At 38.3% G+C, this 20,824-nt stretch overlaps 1 protein-coding gene across 3 annotated transcripts in view; it reads right to left on the bottom strand.

Annotated features, from left to right (window-relative positions):
- slc16a1b (solute carrier family 16 member 1b) overlaps window positions 1–20,824 on the bottom strand; it is a 55,177-nt gene that overhangs the window by 21,786 nt on the left and 12,567 nt on the right. Inside the window, exon 1 of one of the 3 annotated variants that reach the window (XM_028798089.2) lies at window positions 3,856–4,005. The exons of the other annotated variants lie outside the window; for them this stretch is intronic. The gene's annotated coding sequence lies outside the window, so the exon portion shown is untranslated. Of the gene's footprint in view, window positions 1–3,855; window positions 4,006–20,824 lie in introns of those variants that run through there. 3 annotated transcript variants of the gene reach the window in all.

Genomic DNA, 20,824 nt, shown 5'->3' on the forward strand with positions numbered 1-20,824 from the left:
TGGTAGTTCTTATAGTTTATTTGGTTATGAGAGTAGCTAAGGTGTTTGAAATCACTGTATGTGAATGTTGGACTTGGCTTTAGAAAGTAATTTCAGCTCCAGAAATTCCAATTCATCTAGCTTTTCGGGGAGCTATAAGTTGGGGCAGGCCTTAACTTTATCTTGTGCTCTCACACCGGTCCCGTTCAGTTGTTTCTGTTTTAAGAAATGAAATAAACTAGATATGCTGCCACTTTGCTTTTTTGCAAATTTTGCAAGTTGAATGTATTTTACTTTAGCTTGACATTTGCTCTTTCATATCCAAACCAATTCCAGACAATCAACTTAACGTTTCAGTCTCTCTGGAACAAATTCATAAGAGAAATGCCTCTCTTTATACTTTGCATTAATATTGTAATGCTCCTTCCCAGAAGCAATGAACAAAACCACACAGTCTGCTGTGCAGAAATCAAACAGGTTTATTGGTACCAGCAAAAAATTTCAAAACAATAATGCAATCTGTAACTATTTACAAGCCTCTGTTACCGTTATGGAAGACACCATCACTTTAGATTCTTTTCCTTTTTTTTTTTTCTGTTTTACTTTCTCGTATACGAAGTATAGGGAAAGTATTGTAATCGTCCAAAAATTCCATTTCAAGATTTTGACATATAAATATAGATATATAGATGGATCTATCGATATATCTCGAGTACGCTTTCACTTAGTTGTAAACTATGTAGAAAAGCGTAGATTTCAATCAACTTTTGGTTTATTTCTGTTAACCAGAAGAAGTGGTACTTTACCTATTATTCATGCAGATGCAGAGTCCGATTTATCCAGCTTTACTTTTATAATAATTGTTCAATATATCATTAATTTAATTTGTTGTTGGTTCTTTAATGTACATAATATAAAAATATAAAGCATTCTTTTGCAGTTTACTCCTCAAATAGCCATCCCCATATCCGAGTATACGAGAAAGTCTAGGCTTTTAAATCTTAAAGGCATTTTCAGCCTCCTGTTTCAGTATCATGGCAGTCTGCAGGAGCTTTACATGTCACTATACCACAGACTTCATTCCGCTTTAGAATGGCAGACACATTCACTGTCCTGCATATAGCCTAGGTTGTAGAACTATCACTACCCAAACTAAAGTGTGCCAGTTCCCTTTGGCTCTCCATTTTACTCCCTGGCATCTCTGTTTCTGCTTTGCATCGAGCACGAGCTGATGCAACTCTTCTGTAAACCCCAGCTGCTCTGAGCACCCCATTTGCATGCCCCTTGTCAGGAAACAGCTCTTGTGGCAGCCCCAGTTCGAGGAGATTTTTGGCCAGATCACTACAGTATGTTTTGACTTTGCACACATGACCCGCTGATTAAACTAAGCTGTTGGCTCAATTGTTTAATTGTGCTATTTGCTTAAAAATCAATAACTTTATTTTCACACGACTATCATTTTAAAACTTTAGTTTGAATTAAACAATTTAAAATCGATAAAACTGCACAACCCTATACAGTGTATATGTGTGTGTTAATTATGGGTGTATACTGCGATGTTTCCATAAGATACATGTAACTTGCAGAGACCATTAACATGTACAGTACTGTGCAAAAGTTTTAGGCAGGTGTGAAAAAAATGCTGTAAACAAAGAATGCTTTCGGAATTATAAATAATGATTGTTTATTGTTATCAATTTACAAAATGCAAAGTGAGCAAACAAAAGAAAAATCTAAATCAAATCAATATTTGGTGTTACTACCTTTTGCCTTCAAGCCAGCATCAATTCTTATAGGTACACTTGCAAAGTCAGGGATTTTGTAGGATTCTAGTCAGGGGTTTGATCAACCAATTCTACCAAACAGGTGCTAATGATCATCAATGTCACACGTAGGTTGAAACACAGTCATTAACTGAAACAGAAACAGCTGTGTAGGAGGCTTAAAATTGGGCGAGGAACAGCCAAACGCTGCTACCAAGGTGAGGTTGTGGAAGACAGTTTCATGTCATGGCAAGATTGAGCACAGCAACAAGACACAAGGGTAGTTATACTGCATCAGCAAGGTCGATCCCAGATAAAGATTTCAAAGCAGACTGGGGTTTCAAGATGTGCTGTTTAAGCTCTTTTGAAGAAGCACAAAGAAACGGGCAACGTTGAGGATCGTAGACGCAGTGGTCGGCCAAGGAAACTTAGTGCAGCAGATGAAAGACACATCAAGCTTATTACCCTTCGAAATCAGAAGATGTCCAGCAGTGCCATCAGCTCAGAACTGGCAGAAACCAGTGGGACCCAGGTACACCCATCTACTGTCCGGAGAAGTCTGGCCAGAAGTGGTCTTCATGGAAGAGTTGCAGCCAAAAAGCCATACATCCGATGTGGAAACAAGGCCAAGCGACTCAAGTCGCATGAAAACATAGGAACTGGGGTGCAGAAAAATGGCAGCAGGTGCTCTAGACCGATGAGTCAAAATTTGAAATAGTTGGCTGTAGCAGAAGGCAGTTTGTTCATCGAAGGGCTAGAGAGCGGTACAATAATGAGTGTCTGCAGGCAACAGTGAAGCATGGTGGAGGTTCCTTGAATGTTTGGGGCTGCATTTCTGCAAATGGAGTTGGAGAGTTGGTCAGGATTAATGGTGTTCTCAATGCTGAGAAATATAGGCAGATACTTATCCATCATGCAATACCATCAGGGAGGCGTATGATTGGCCCCAAATTTATTCTGCAGCAGGACAACGACCCCAAACATACAGCCAAAGTCATTAAGAACCATCTTCAGCGTAAAGAAGAACAAGAATTCCTGGAAGTGATGATATTGCCCCCACAGAGCCCTCAAAATCATCGAGTGTGTCTGGGATTACATGAAGAGACAGAAGGATGTGAGGAAGCCTACATCCACAGAAGACCTGTGGTTAGTTCTCCAAGATGTTTGGAACAACCTACCAGCCGACTTCCTTCAAAAACTGTGTGCAAGTGTACCTAGAAGAATTGATGCTGTTTTGAAGGCAAAGGGTGGTCACACCAAATATTGATTTGATTTCGATTTCTCTTTTGTTCATTCACTGCATTTTGTTGATTGATGAAAATGATTAACACTTCAATTTTTGAAAGCATTCTTTGTTTACAGCATTTTTTCACACCTGCCTAAAACTTTTGCACAGTACTGTAGGTTTCACACAAATTTCTTAACTGAAATGCAATAGTGCAGGGTCAGGAGTATCATAAAACAGATTTAGATTATAAGTACATCAAGCCTTAATTGTTATCCTTTCTTCTTTGGTAAATTTGTCCACATTTAACAATATTCTGTAATGTTCAATGTGTAGTGACATCTAAATAGAAAAGTTTATTACAAAAAAGGTTGCAATTTCGATTAATCCTAGTAAATCTTTAATCAAACATACAAAACTGCCATTCAAATGCCCTTATCTATCAACAGAAAAATACTTTAAATTATTTCTTGTAACAGCAGTGCTACTTTGTGTGTTATTCCTTGCTTGACACAGTCATCCACTTTGAATTCATCACATTGTTTTGTAATTGGTTTGCAAGGTGAATTTACAATATCTATATGAAAATTAGGGAAAATTATCAAATAGAATTTTACTTGAGGAAAAAACTTTATGTAACATGCCCTTTCCGAGGATTGTAGAAAATTTAAAAGCACAAAACTAAGCTGCACAAAGACAGTCAAACTTGTAAGACCAGATCTCTAGAGTATTTAATTCGGTTAAATGAGCACTATGACTGAAAAACAGCTTTTTACCATTTTAAGTATAACAGTAGTGCAAGTACATCAATTAGTCAATTACATCGGTTAGTAGTCAAACTTTAAAAAACCCATGCAGGTATTTCCCAAAGTTACTAAGAGTACCAACCTTTTTGTCATTAAGGTGACAGTGACACACTGAAATCACAGACAAAATACATCCATAATCACTTCAAATGGTCCCAGCAAGTGAAATGTTGTAGGCACCCTCTGCTCCCAGTAAAAGGAGAAGAAAAAAAAATCCTAGACTGGCACTTGCAGTGAAGTGCTTTATATAGCTTTACTATGACCACACAGTAGCTTGAGTGAAAATAATGCCTTTGACGTAAACCATTTGATGTTGTAATAGTGAAACAGAGAACACCGTGTTTGTTGGAAAAGGTTACTAGGTAATGTGACGCAATCAGTACACCACAAGCTTTTCATTTGAAATGTTTTCAGTGAAAGGACATTTGGAGGGACAGTTTTCACAGTGGATAAAAACAAAAACATTCTAATTTTACCTATTTCTTCTGCCTCAATGATAAATTTTAATTCCATTCTGAAAAAAAAAATACCAGCACATAATGTTATTAGGATTCAACAGCCAACATGCTGTTATCTATTTAGAAAAATGCTAAAAGTAGACAGAGCCATATCACAGACTCAGCTATTTGAAAGTGAGAAATAGGAAGGCCAGGCTACAGACTCTAGTCATATATGTTATACAAATAGTGAATCTGCATTGGGAATAGTTTGCTCCAACTAATTTCCATAGATACAGGGAATACCATCCATCCATCCATTTTCCAACCCGCTGAATCCGAACACAGGGTCACGGGGGTCTGCTGGAGCCAATCCCAGCCAACACAGGGCACAAGGCAGGAACCAATCCTGGGCAGGGTGCCAACCCACCGCAGGACACACACAAACACACCCACACACCAAGCACACACTAGGGCCAATTTAGAATCGCCAATCCACCTAACCTGCATGTCTTTGGACTGTGGGAGGAAACCGGAGCGCCCGGAGGAAACCCACGCAGACACGGGGAGAACATGCAAACTCTACGCAGGGAGGACCCGGGAAGCGAACCCAGGTCCCCAGATCACCCAACTGCGAGGCAGCAGCGCTACCCACTGCGCCACCGTGCCGCCCCACAGGGAATACCACTACATCAAAATGAATTCACTATCACATTCCTGCAGTCATTATAGAACTTTCCTAGTCTTATGACATGGATTTTTACATTGAAAACGGGAACCAAAAAAAAAAAAAAAGTTCATAAGGTACACTGTTAAGATTGAAAGGATGCACCAGATCAAAGATTTTTATTAGGTAAAAATTTCAGATGTGAGAGGCTTAGGAACCAAGTTACCTGACTATTCTGTAAGATTTCAGTAATTATTTAACACTAGTAACAGCTAACTGCACAATAACGTGCAGTGAATACACTTGACTTGAGCATTCATAGTTTTCATACTCTTTCTGTACATTTAGCATTCGTTTACTCAGAGGTTGATGCGCTTGCTGCTTCCTGAGCAGCTCTTCTTTTCTCCAACCTAGCGGCCCGCTTCTTCTCTTCCTTCGTCAGCATCTTTTCATGTTAAAACTGATTAAGTCAGCGTTTGTGTTGCAATTACTCAATACGTTTTCTTTAATTTTTCACTTTGGCTGACACTTAAGTCTTCAATCTGCCTCAAGAATGATTTAAGAGATAGGGGAAGTGATGGCGAAAGTGGTAGGGATGAGAACGCTGCAGAGAGCCGATTCTACAATAAACTAAAAATATATAAAAAAAAAACAAGTGGAATAACCTTGGAGGTCAATCATCACCCCGAAAGCAGATAGTAGATGCCACGTAGTATACGTGTACCAAATTTCAGGTCAATAAGTCAAACAGTTTGCAAGCTGCAGGCATTTTAAAATCCTGGACAAACAAACGAACAGCCACGGTAGTGTAGCATATATAGAGACTGATCCTGATCATAAAATAGGTCATTACGATAGCAAGTGAATAGACCCCATAGGTTATGGTGGGGAATGGCGCAAAGCAAAAACATACTCTGAATATTTCAATGGACCCAGTGTGTATAATCCAGTTACACCAAACACAATTACACAGATAACTTTATTGTAATTCGAGTACACTTGACCAAATATGTTCATATCCTACTCCACAATTCAAGATCACTTTGAAGTATTACAGAATTAACCTGTTATTACCATATCACCTTTCTTGCAAAATGGATACGAAGCATGACAGTAGTGGACTGTCATACCTCACCTGGAACATGTAAAAAAATAAATTACTGGAGTTGTACATTCTGATGCATTTCAGCCCCACTTTTCTGACAAGCAGTATAAGACTTGCTTAAGTTTCTTTCAACTGCTGAATTTATTCTCAATACAAACACTGAATTGTCATACAACCCCAATTCCAATGAAGTTGGGAGGTTGTGTAAAACGTAAATAAAAACAGAATACAATGATTTGCAAATCCTTTTCAACCTATATTCAATTGAATACACTACAAAGACAAGATATCGAATGTTCAAACTGATAAACTTTATTGTTGTTTTGCAAATCTTCAGTCATTTTGAATTTGATGCCTGCAACACGTTACAAAAAAGCTGGGACAGGGGCATGTTTACCACTGTGTTATATCACCTTTCCTTTTAACAACACTCAATAAGCGTTTGGGAACTGAGGACACTAATTGTTGAAGCTGTGTAGGTGGAATTCTTTCCCATTCTTGCTTGATATACAACTTCAGTTGCACAACAGTCCGGGGTCTCCGTTGTCGTATTTTGTGCTTCATAATGCGCCACACATTTTCAATGGGAGACAGGTCTGGACTGCAGGCAGGCCAGTCTAGTACCCGCACTCTTACTACGAAGCCACGCTGTTGTAACACATGCAGAATGTGGCTTCGCATTGTCCTGCTGAAATAAGCAGGGACGTCCCCGAAAAAGACGTCGCTTGGATGGCAGCATGTGTTGCTCCAAAACCTGTATGTACCTTTCAGCATTAATGGTGCCTTCACAGATGTGCAAGTTACCCATGCCATGGGCACTAACACACCCCCATACCATCACAGATGCTGGCTTTTGAACTTTGCGCTGATAACAATCCGGATGGTCCTTTTCCTCTTTGGCCCAGAGGACACGATGTCCATGATTTCCAAAAACAATTTGAAATGTGGACTCGTCAGACCACAGCACACTTTTCCACTTTGCGTCAGTCCATCTCAGATGAGCTCGGGCCCAGAGAAGCCGGGGGCGTTTCTGGTTGTTGTTGATATATGGCTTTCGCTTTGCATGGTAGAGTTTTAACTTGCACTTGTAGATGTAGCGACGAACTGTGATAACTGACAATGGTTTTCTGAAGTATTCCTGAGCCCACGTGAAAATATCCTTTACAGAATGTCGGTTTTTAATGCAGTGCCGCCTGAGGGATTGAAGGTCACAGGTATTCAGTGTTGGTATTCGGCCTTGCCGCTTACATACAGAGATTTCTCCAGATTCTCTGAATCTTTTGATGATATTATGGACAGTGGTTGATGAAATCCCTAGATTCCTTGCAATTGTACGTTGAGAAACGTTCTTAAACTACTGGACTATTTGCCCACGCAGTTGTTCACAAAGTGGTGAACCTCGCCCCATCCTTGCTTGTGAACGACTGAGCCTTTTGGGATGCTCCTTTTATACCCAATCATGACAAACACCTGTTTCCAATTAACCTGTTCACCTGTGGAATGTTCAAAACAGGTGTTTTTTTAACATTCCTCAACTTTCCCAGTTTTTGCTGCCCCTGTCCCAGTTTTTTTGGAACGTGTTGCAGGCATCAAATTCAAAATGAGTGAAGATTTGCAAAACAACAATAAAATTTCAGTTTGAACATTCGATATCTTGTCTTCGTAGTGTATTCAATTGAATATAGGTTGAAAAGGATTTGCAAATCATTGTGTAAAACGTAAATAAAAACAATACAATGTCCCAACTTCATTGGAATTGGGGTTGTACATAAAATCCCCATCAAGGATGCCGATTCAAATATTCCCACAGAGGCACCTCTAATACTTAGCATAACTGCTACATGGTTTAAACATTATTATGTGTTTACATATCCATAGAGATACTTGGAGGAAGAAAAAAAAAAAAAAAAAAAACACACACCACTGAGTATAAACCATGCCTACAGATAGTATTGGTCTTCTGTGACATCTTTGTTTGCATTGGATAATCTTAAACAAGCTGTATAATGACACAAATACAGTACATTACTGCCAAAGACCCCAAACAATCAATTTAGCAAAACACAGAATTGGAGATATTCATCAAAATACTACAAAGGACCCTTTAAGTTAAAGACATTAAGTTCACACCTATCCAGTATGAACAAGTAGAACTATTTATGATATCTTGGTATTTCTGGTCCTGACTGACAAACAATTTACCAGATGGAAGGACTGAATAGTGAGTGGAAGAGGTCATGACAAGTAATTTAAAATCTAAAGGGTTTACATTTCAGCCTGAAAAACACACAGTGGAAATAAGACAATCTATGATTTTAGAACTGGTTTCCATCACTCTCAAACTGAAAACCAAGTAAAACTGAAAGTCTCCCAATGACCAGATAAAAGTACTAACAGTGACATTATGTGGAATTAGACTTCAAATTGGATAACCAGAGAATGCTTAAAAATGTACAGTGTTTACAAATGATATTTTCACTCAACCTCAAAGCAAGACTGTTTCAAAGCATTCATAATACACTCCACAAACAAAGAAGAATGTCAAATGGAAAGACAGTCATTGACATTTCACCTAATAAGAGTTTAAACAAAAAGCAGACAAGGTAATGAAGCTACAGCAGTCAACCACAGAAGTAAACCCTTTGACCTCAACTTCATAAATCCCTGGAAATATTTGTCTGTTTTGGTAAAATGAGCAACCTTTGTTGTTCATTAACTTAACCACTAATACTTTGTACTCTAATAAATTTGAATATTTACTGTTTTTGAGTTAAGGGGTATAGAATTGCAACAATGACAAGAAAATGTTGATGTGCAACACAAAAAGACCATTAAAAAGAACACTGACAGCAATGCTACATAATATTTACTACATTTGAAAAATAATGAAAACATTGCTATATGAAAATATTCTAAATTATCCATACCTTTTGCTTAGCAAAGCTTGTGTCAAAGTACTGTACCTGTTTATACTCAAGATACACACCACAAAGACAATTAGCTGATGTCTAAGCAAATATAAATATTACTACAAGTTTACATGCTCCACAGTTTGAAGTCTAGCAACACCATGGTTTTGATGGAAGTAATAGGCGATAATGTGAACACCATTTACATAAGGGCATTAAATTCATTTTCTTCTTTTTACAGGTCTAAATATATAAACTGCTCAAAAAAATTAAAGGAACACGTTGAAAACACATCAAATTTCAATTGGGGAAAAAAAAAAAAATCAAGCTGGATATCTATACTGATATGGATAGGTAAGGTGGTAGGAAGGAAAGGATGCCACATCGTTTGATGGAAATGAAAATTATCAACCTACAGAGAGCTGAATTCAAAGACACCCATAAAGTCACCGTGAAAAAATGTGGTGGGCTAGTCCATTTTGCCAAAATTTCATTGCAGCAACTCAAAAATCGTACTCCGTAGTTTATATGGCCCCCACGTGCTTGTATGCATGCTCCTAATGAGACGACGGATGGTGTCATGGGGGATCTCCTCCCAGATCTGGACCAGGGCATCACTGAGCTCCTGGACAGTCTGAGGTGCAACCCGGCAGCATCAGATGGACTGAAACAATGTCCCAGAGGTGTTCTATTGGATTTAGGTCAGGGGAGCATGGGGGCCAGTCAATGGTATCAATTCCTTCATCCTCCAGGAACTGCCTGCAGACTCTCGCCAAATGAGGCTGGGCATTGTCAGGCACCACGAGGAACCCACTGCACCAGCATAGAGTGACAATGGGTCCAAGGATTTCATCCCAATACCTAATGGCAGTCAAGGTGCCGTTTTCTAGCCTGTAGAGGTCTGTGCATCCACTCCATGGATATGCCTCCCCAGACCATCACTGAGGAACCACCAAAAACGGTCATGCTCAACGATGTTACAGGCAGCGTAACATTCTCCATGGCTTCTCCAGACCTTTTTTCATGTCTGTCACATGTGCTCAGGGTGAACCTGCTCTCATCTGTGAAAAGCACATGGCACCATCGGTGGACCTGCCAAAGCTGGTATTTTATGGCAAATGCCAATCAAGCTCCATGGTGGCAGGCAGTGACCACAGGGCCCACAGCAGGACGTTTGGCCCTTGGGCCACCCTCATGAAGTCAGAGACATTCACACATGTGGCTTGCTGGAGGTCATTTTGTAGGGCTCTGGCAGTGCCCATCCCGTTACTCCTTGCCCAAAGGAGCAGATACCGGTCCTGCTGATGGGTTAAAGACCTTCTATGGCCTTGTCCAGCTCTCCTAGAGTAACTGCCTGTCTCTTGGAATCTCCTCCATGCCCCTGAGACTGTGCCGGGAGGCAGCAAATCTGGCAATGGCACGTATTGATGTGCCATCCTGGAGAAGTCAGACTTCCTGTACAACCTCTGCAGGATCCAGGTATCGCCTCATGCTACCAATAGTGACACTGACCGTAGCCAAATTCAAAATTAGTGAAAAAACAGAAAAGATGGAAGGAAAAAATGTCAGTGGCCTCCATCTGTTAAACCATTCCTGTTTTGGGGTCGTCTCATTGTTGCCCCTCTAGTGCATCTATTGTTAATTTCATTAATACCAAAGCAGCTGAAACTAAATAACAATCTGCTACTTAACTGACCAGATCAATATCCCCAGAAGTTTCATTGACTTGATTCTTTACTCTATACGATTAAAAAAAGTGCTCCCTTAATTTTTTCAGCAGTATATATGAAAACATTCTTAAGCACTGAAAAACAAAGCATACATCATGAAATAAGCCGATATTCTTGTACTTTCATGCTCCAGTCTTGTAGTTCTACCTCATCTATGCCTGGTCAGGGTCATGGTTGGTGACATGCTGAGCAGGCCTGACAAGGCTTCCCCAATACTACCAACCTCCTACTCTTCTTGGCAATATCCAGATTAGTGATGCCCAGAATTTCCATATCTGTGTAATACTGATAACCGATATGTTTTTGTCCATCTTTGCCAGTACCGATAATCGATGGCCAATATGTATATATTTGTTTTACTTACGTCAGGTTTGAATGTTTTAGTTAGGCTGAAAAGGTATAATGCATTACTAAAGAAACAACAGTAGCATGTGAAACACAGATGAACTTATTTTTATTAACTTGCTGACTTTTACACTCTTCTTTGCTATAGATATAGGCAACCAGTACTTTCTGGGGGGGGGGGGGGGGGAAGCAAGATATGGCCCTTCTCTATAGAAAAAATACTCCATGTCATGTACAAAAAAATCTGCTTAACATACACATCCTGGGTAACTTAAGCACATTAAGACACCGTGCCATTACAGAACATGGTATTGGGTTTATTAACAAAAAAGTGAATGCATATATGGTTATACTTCCTTAGAAGGCTGGCTTCCTTCAACAACTGCAATAAGATGCTGCAGATGTTCTATCAAACAGTTGTGGCGAGCGCCCTCTTCTACGCAGTGGTGTGCTGGGGTGGCAGCATTAAGAGGAAAGACGCCTCACGCCTGGACAAACTGGTGAGGAAGGCAGGCTCTATTGTTGGCATGGAGCTGGACAGTTTAACATCTGTGGCAGAGCGAAGGGCGCTCAGCAGGCTCCTATCAATTATGGAGAATCCACTGCATCCACTAAATAATGTCATCTCCAAACAGAAGAGCAGCTTCAGCGACAGACTGCTGTCACTGTCCTGCTCCACAGACAGATTGAGGAGATCGTTCCTCCCCCAAACTATGCGGACTCTTTAATTCCACCAGGGGGGGTAAACGTTAATATTTAACATTATACATAGTTATTGTCTGTTTTTTTTTTTTTTTTTTTCACCTGTATTATTATCATTCTTTAATTTAATATTATTTATTGTATCAGTATGCTGCTGCTGAAGAATGTGAATTTCCCATCGGGATTAATAAAGTATCTATCTATCTATCTATCTATCTATCTATATATTTTATGCCATAATCAGACATATTATTACTTTAAAACTAAAATTAAAGGTACAATGAGGCCAGTAACATAGTAGCAGAAACTGTAGGTTTTTCTTAACAAAAAGAAGCATTTCTGCCTTTTCACCATCATGTCTTTTTCTTTTCATTTACTATACTGTATATGACATAGCTGAAAAAAGGCCTTCACTGTCTACACTTGTACAAAGTGCCGATAGATACTTGATCGCTGACTTAGCCAATGTTAGGAAACAGGCTGCATTGCTTTTCCAATACTGGAGGGCGCAGTTATTTCTAGAAATAGGAGTCTTGCCGAGATGTTTTTTTTTTTCTCAGCTGAATAACTAAGTTTACAAACGTTTACCTGTATTATAATAAAAAATAATTATTAGGTTGACCATTTGGTAAAGAAAAACAGGAAAACCGCCTGTACCAACCACCGCCATTAATAAAAACTTGTGACGTTGAAAGCTAGATGTATAATGATTTGGGTCATATAAAAGGGCATTCTATAAAGTGTGATGCAGATGGACTTTTAAGAGATGCAGCACAAGCTGTTCCACAATGAAACACTTTCTAACACAGGTGTGCCTTGAAATATTGAGAAACTGTTGTATATTTTAGGGTGATTGTTTTAAAGTAATGCTTACATTAAAACTGGAGTAGATCTTGCCCAAAAATCTTTTACAGTTTAGACACAGAAGACGCATCTTTCACAAGGTACAAAACTTGAAGCTGCATTCTAGCATGCAGGCAAACCTGTTCCTCCTTTTTAAGTACCCACTAAATTAAATTCCTCCAATATTTTTCCACAGTGACTCGACGAAAATGGAAAAAAACCCAAACTGCTCCACTGCAATAACAGTTTTGTAGGCAACCTGGCAAATAAAGTTTAAAAACTTTAAACTCTTATGTGCTGAAAAACGTCACCCTCGACTTATATTCGAGTCAGGTCCCGCTGCGAGCGAGAGAGCGACAGACAGACACACATGCGTGCGCGAGAGAGACACACACACACACATTATATATATATACTGTATACACACATACACATACATACACACACACAAACATAAGGCTTAAGTCACCGCTTATTAATGGGTGAAATAACATTTTCCATTTCAAGGCATATTTCATGCCGCATGGGGTGTCAATGAAATATAAAATATATTTTGTGACATTTATGCTAAAACATATTTTGTTTTAGTTCAAAATATGTCTCCATAATTAAAAAAAGAAAAAGAAAATAAAAACAGTATAAACAGATCCTGGAAAAGCAAGAATTCAAAATATCACTAAAATGTAAACGAACTTTGATGCTTTTTTTTCCCCTGTTGTAGAAGTCAATTATCATAGCTGACAGAGGAGACCATTATGTGCTCATCAGGCAAAAAAAAGTTAAACAAATATTCACAAAGGCTCAAAGTCTCATAAATTCACAATCGACACAGCAAGCAGAGAGATGGGAGCAGGAAAGTGCAAGGAAAATTATGCTCCATGATAGCGGTCTTCAGCAGGGGAATGAGACAGGAAACAACTACTTAAATGCTCAACCAATGAAAAAGCCTCTAGGAACTATACATCCAAAATTCAGCAGCAAAACAAAAAATCAGCTTAAAGCAAATGAATCAAATGATCAGGATTAGCTATTCCAATACTTTACGACAATTCTCTTTTACTTGCAGCATACTGAGTAATGTAGATAACTAATTACATTTTACAATTAAAAATTATATAAAAAAAATTACAGCACAAAAAAAAAAATGAAGTGTTCACTTTCCTTCATTTTACGTATATTAAAATGTACAGATTTAACTGCACTAAGTATATCTTATAGCTGCATTAGCGGATCTCCATGTTAGACTGAGCAACCTGTGATTCATACTTCGATCAATTCTGCTACTCATTACTCAATGGACCTTTAAATAAAAATAAAAAAAAAGTATACAAAGTAGCACACTAACTTGCATTCTTTAAATAAGTACTCCAATGATTGCTTAGAGTGGACATTGTGGTCACCAGTAGCGGTAAGATTCCAGGTTCAAACAACTGCATAAGGTAAATCCTTAATTATCACTTTTTAGCTACAATGTGTTGTACTGTAGAATGCCATGGAAGTTGCTAAATGACCGATGGCTACCAGACTTAAACATTTTCTATGTAGAGGTTTTTGCAAAGAACAGACACCATTCCCCAATTCTCTAAATCCCCCCCATTCAAATAAGGCGTGTTAACAGACGGGGGTTGAGGGAAGGTTTTCTAGGTACCCCATATTATTAAAATTATCCTGATACCGGAGTCACAAGACAACATGTTTTGTAATATTAAGGATGCCTACAAATTATTTGTAAAATTTTTACTTCTATCGCTTTCAGACCTCAATACCGGTAACAAAACGGTTCAGAAGAAAATTAAACTACATATCCCTCCATTTTATTCCAGCCTCTCAATACAATGCTTTACCCTCTTGATAGCATGAGGGCATAAACTGTGCAAACATCCAAGCGTAGGTGGTTCCTCCATAAAGTCTCGATCGCATTGAAGCTATAATTCCTGCAGCGCACTGAATGATTTGAATATTATTTGTCCCCTGTGAAATATTGATCACATCAAAGCCTACTCATGAGATTCATTAGTGATTCAGGAACTAGGGACCAGTTGTCTCATGTGTGAGAAGAAATGGTCCGCCATTCTGATGTTTGTCTACACATGGCGCTTGTGTTGAGTGCATGCAATCTCAAGGGCTATATGACCAAACACTGAACTTTCCTCTATCCTCTTTAAGCAGCACCATTTTTTTTAGCTCCATCACCCCCTTTTAACAGAAGAAGCCAGCCAGCTGTGAAATTTGATTTCTACAGAGTACTGGAAGGGTGGTTCTTAATGGGTAATTTAAACTTTATACTCAGAAAAAAATTATTCTACATGGAAACCACTGATTTCACTAAAGAAAAGCTCACATATGTTCTGTGTCTGTTTTTCACTTTCGAAAAAAAAACAAATCTTCAGCCTGACTGCTCAAACATCTGAAATGTAAAATTTTTTTTTTTTGTTCACTGCCCTTTCTCTGAGACCTGCTTTAACCTTCCTGTGGCTCATCAGTCACAGTTTTTCATTGATACAAGCCGGGGCTCAGAACCTTTGCATTTTATAAATGGACAAAAAGAATGTACTAAATGTTGAAATGCATACTCACTATGGGGTTCATATCTGTTTAGCAGATGCTTAGATTTTAGCTACAGACTTCCAATTTCAGACTCCCATGTCTGCTCCAGGGGTGGAGGGGACCTGGAGAGTCGTGGCAGAGGGCCTTTACATGCATACAAGTTAATCCTAAAAACCACTGTTTTAGCCCTGTGGACCCAATGAACAGTTTGAGAGAACCCTGGAGGAGAAAAAGATGGGTGTGCCACTGGAGGTCTGCATCTAGATCCCTTGATACTTTTATCATCTATATTTATCTCTCTCTCCCAAAACCCCCCCAAACCAGTAAAAAACACTTATGATTGATAACAGCCACACTTCCATCATTTGACACTGTGCCCCTGCCTGTTATGAAGTTTCCTCCACTTCTCTATCCTATTCCACTTCCTCTAGGTTTCTTCTCCTCTATCTCTTGCTTCCTTCATTACCATATCTTTCCACCTCTTTCTTTGCCTCTTTGCTTTTCTCTTTCCTACTGGAAACCATCTCTCTACTGTTCTTGCAGTCCGAGTCGTCCATGCACCATACACGTCCCATCTCAGAGCACAATCATCCAAAACGACAAGTTCAAAAGAACAGATGTCCATAGCCGTGTAAGTTAATAATTTCGCTACATTTACAGTATATAGAACTTCTCACTACTCAAAGTGCTTCCACATATTTGCATAGAAAATCCCATTAAATTGTTTTCCTGTGCAGAAAAAAAATTAAGGACTAAAAATGTCTCACATTTACAATATGCATAGATTAATTGAATAGCTCACTAAAAGCTGTTTGAATAATTTTGAAGACAATAGGCAGTTTAATCCAACAAATCTTAACACGCCTAATAATTTCTCCAAAAAACTGAGAAAACATTTTTAAAGGTTCCCAAAACACCACTGTCTCTTATCACAGCATTTGGCAAGTTATTTCATACATCTATGGATTCTCTGTGTGAAGGAAATCCTTCAACCTGTTTCCATATTTTTGTGTTGAAAAACTAAAAAGCTTAGCTAAATGTCTCTATAATTTTTGAACATTTTAGTCATGTCATTTAATCAGGCCTCAGGAGCTATTGTACAAAAACAAGAAAGTGAGAAACAGAACTACATTTTACTTATTTGGCCGACACCTTTATCCGAGGTGACCTGAAACATTTATGATACATTTGGTTACATTTTCTTTTCGTTTTTTCCCAAATGGAGCACAGGCAGGTCAAGTGACTTGCTCAGGGTCACACAGTGTCAGTAGTAGGATTTGAACCCACAGCCTCAGGGTTTGAAGTCCTAAGCCTTAACCACTACACCACATGCATCTAAACAGTTAAAATGGCAGTCTTTAAAATGACTCCAGCCATTTCCAATTAAAGGTCAGCTACCCACCTCCGGAATGACTATTCAAGTTAAGTTGGTTTATGTTCAAAAGTTAGAGAGTGTCTGTACCAGGAAGGAAAGTTTATCCCAAAGCCAGGAACTCCAGCTGTACTTTATTCAAAGACTAGCTGTACCCCGTGGCTTCGCCCACAGAGTAATGAAACAGGCCAAACTTTAAAAATCAATAGACATTGGCACTATATCTGATCATGTTCAGCTCCAACAGGAAAGCGTCCCCTGCATTGGGAGAAAAGCACATGACCGTGATATCTCTGGCAATCAGCAGCTGTCCTCTACAACACATGGAGCTCTGATCTCTCTTTCAAAAACGTCAAATGTTACTCTTAACAATCTGTAGATAATGTCCGTTGTGCAAACAAGTATGGCTAACTAAGCGGAGGCAAGGTGCACTCCAACAAGTGGTGAGATGTGGACTAACTTGAACAGAGGCTGGCAAGTGAATGAGGAAGGCCCTGCCCCCCTCTCTCAGCCCACACCCACTCTGTTGGATTTGCATAAATACATCGGTACCGCAAGCAAACTATGGTGCTTAGTGTGATGACAGAAGTTGCAAAAACAACTGGAAAGTTCAAGCAAATTATAGAAAACAACCAGATCTAAATCCGTTAATTCTCTTGTGACAAGCAGACAGACATACAGACAGAACACATTTGGATGACAAAATTTTTAAAACTTTCTTAGCGAGCACCTATGGGCCAAGGGTAACCTACATTCCAAATTTCAAGTCCCAAGTCCTCATGGTTCGGGAGATTTTGTGATAAGTGAGTCAGTGGTTCACCCCATTCTCCCTTCATGTGTGTATCTGGTGTTTTTAAAAACTCTGATCTACAGACCCCCATTGCCTGCTAATGGTTACCTTTTCCTAAGAGACTTTAAGGAACAAAACCTAACATTAAAAAAGCCCAAACTTTAATCATGGCATTTCTTCTATATTTGTGTGCTCACACAGCACATGTATACACTGAATTTTTTTTTTTTTTTTAATTATTTCAAGTGATTATGTATTTTTAAGAGCTGAACTGAAAAATGACACTTTGTCCATCACAACTTTTCACAAAACACATTTTTAGATTATTTATAGTGAGGAGAAAAAAAAAAAAAAAAAACTAAAGATCAGTTTTGTAACAAGAATTTATTTCCAAATATTAAAACCTATGTTTAAAGTTTTAAAAATTTTGAGAAAATTACCCATAATGAGCACCGTTTGTTGATGAGTGGGGCCCTGAAATTTGTGTATCATGCTACGTCAACAGTAATTAAGTCAAGTCAAGTTGGGGAAGCATGCACAGGTACAGCGTGTTGCCGCAACCACTACATGACAAAACAACTCGGGATCCCAGTTTGCAACCCCCCAGGCAGACACATGGTCCACTTCCACCCTCCTGAAATGACCCTCTATCTGCCACAGCCAGGTGTTACGTGGGCTACCCCTTGGCCTGGTCCAGCCACTTGGTGATCATAAGATCCTCATTGTTGGGGACCCCTCAGGGAAACGAGCAACATGGCCGTAGTGCCGTAACTGACCCTCCCTCACAATGCAGGTAATGTGCCTCATTCGGGACTCCATAAGCAACCACTCATTCGACAAACCAACAGTACCCAAGGATTCTCCAAAGAGTCACAGTACCAAAGGAGTCCAGTCTTCCTCTCAGGTCACTGGATAGCGTCCATGTCTCATAACCATATAGCAAGACAGGAAGCACCAGGAATCTAAAGACTTGGACCTTTGTCCAAGTGTACAGGCCGGCCATGATATCCAACAACCTCGAGGTGATCCCACGAACCCTCAGGATGTCCCCCAGGGCAGCTCGATCAACTGAGTCGAACGCTTTGCGAAAATTGACAAAGGCTGCAAAGAAACTCTGCCGATATTCATGTTTGCGCTCCATGACAACCCTCAGTTCCAGGATGTGGTTGATGGTAGACTTCTTAGGCGTAAAACCAGACTTGATCACTTGCTCACCTACCAGCAACCGGAACAGTAATGGGATACAAAATTCACAAGTTCTCTGTGAGTGGAAGAGCAGAACCAAGAATTTACATTGGCTGCAGAAGTAATGGCGAGGTAGGTAGATAGTCAAACAAAGAGGGGAAAAAAAAACAAAAAAAAAAAAAAACACACAAATTGGTGCCAAAAATATCATCCAACCTAGTTTTGTGGATCCAGATAATGTGTTGCTACTACTGCTTCATATTATGCTTGGTTTAATGAAGAAGTTTATCAAAGCTTATCAAAAGGAACATTAAGTATTTGTGCCAAAATTTTCTGGGATGGTCTGACGAAGTTGAAGGCATTTTTGCCAGACATATTAATAAACTGCTTTCTGATACAGAATTTAAAGGAGTGATAAACAACCTGGAATGAGAAGGTTGCCTTAGTTATAGGTAACAATAAAATCAATATTATAAAGAAATTTGGATAAAAGTTTAACATCTCAAAGTTCATTTTGGGGATTCAAATTTGGAAATTTTCCCTGAAAATAATGAGGGAAGTAGTGAGTGATGAGCAGGGTAAAAGATTTTATCAGGATATCAAGGACATGGAAAGAAGGTACCAATGATGTTGGGATGTCAGTATGATGGTGGACTACTGCTAGATTCATAAGAATGCACCACAAACAGCGTAAAAATACAATTTTTTGTACTTAAAATGTTACATGATGGAAACATTCCATTTTTTTATTGTGTTCATGAAGGAGAAAGGAAAAAAAAACTCCCCCAATTAAAAATTGATTTCTGAAAATATGCACTTGTCAAATCTGTTTATTATATAAAAATGTCCTTTATTTGCCATGGAAACTTTGTATATAGATTTAAAAACGGAAAAAAAAACTTGTCCAAAAAGACTTCCAACTAGTAAATAACTAATGGCTAACCACTGAGAGTAAGGAAAAAAAAAAAAGGTTATGCTTTTTAGAAAGAAAAAAAATCCAATTGAACTTGTGTACCTTTGACATTATTGTTTAAAACAATAAAAACTACAATCTCTACACTAATCGTGCAACAAGCTCACATAAAGTGATAATTTTAAACATACCTTCACCCCTATAGTTGAAAAGATGTATTGCTTTGCTTTTCTTTTCAAGGATAATGATATGACCAATTCTTATCTGGAGTTGAACAGATAAGCAGCATCTGCGAGTTTTGAATGTTTTGTTAAAGTAAGGAACAAAGGCTTGAGCACCACTTGCTCAATTTACTACTGTATATATTTATTATAACATTCTAAAAAAGTTAGAATAAAATGTCTTAAATAATCAGACTGAATACAGCCCAAGGAGCTTTACAAAAAAACGAACATTTACCCAAGAAACTAAAAATAAATAAATAAGTCTCCCTTATTTCCTAGGTTCTCAAGGCAACACACTCTTTACTATTAAGTGCAGAAAAAAAATGAAATGTTTATACAGGACTGTTTTCTTCAGAATAATTTTGTGCAGAATTTTTTTTTGTAAAGCACACAATTATTAAAGCAGGAGTTTCTTTTCAACTTGATATTATAAAAACATCCCTTTTTTCAATAAAACTTAACTACTTATTCCTTTGTTTTTGTAAATTACCAGTAAGTTACAAAAAGAGCAAAAAATATGCCTGAATGCAAACCTTGGAGGTTCTAAGCTATTATACCTGTACAATGGACAAATGTGCGACTAATACACACACACACGCGCGCACACACACACTAGTAGTAGTCTTATTTTTCATAGGTTCTACTTTTCAAATATTTACTCAAAAAAATTAAGGACATTTGTGGGTGGTATTTGGCTAATCCTGCAGCATTCACACAGTAGCCCACCAATTGTCATTTTATCACAGAAATTATATATATATAATAAAAAAAAAAACATATCCTAAGCAGTTTATTCAGCTTAATCACCTGGCAAATGTTCTACTCAAATGACATTTAAATATCTGCAAATTTTGTCAAAAACCTTCATATTCGCAAATGGATTTGAATGCAGTTTTGTAATTCGATCAACATATTTAAAAGATTTCTTCTAAGGTTAGGATCTTAGTGTAGGGGAACTAGGGGTTTATTTTTACTTTTAATCCTTAACTATTTATTCTTAAAGTAACATGCACTTTTTGGTATTTGTTATTAAAAAAAAACAAAACAAAAAAAAAAAAAACACACCTGATATACTCCTATTAAGCTTCATTCCTATAATTCACCAGTTATACACCCATGACCCATTCAAATTTTAAAGTAGTATTAACAACAAACAAATACGAATTTCATAAACAATTCTTCAAATTCCATTTTCCTTTCAAACATGCTGTATGCAATAGACACCCTACTCCAAACACAAACTAACATGTACACACCAATGGTATTAACATTAAACCATGTC

The sequence above is a fragment of the Erpetoichthys calabaricus genome, chromosome 3 (genome assembly GCF_900747795.2).
Source record: "Erpetoichthys calabaricus chromosome 3, fErpCal1.3, whole genome shotgun sequence".
Classification (NCBI taxonomy): domain Eukaryota; kingdom Metazoa; phylum Chordata; class Cladistia; order Polypteriformes; family Polypteridae; genus Erpetoichthys; species Erpetoichthys calabaricus.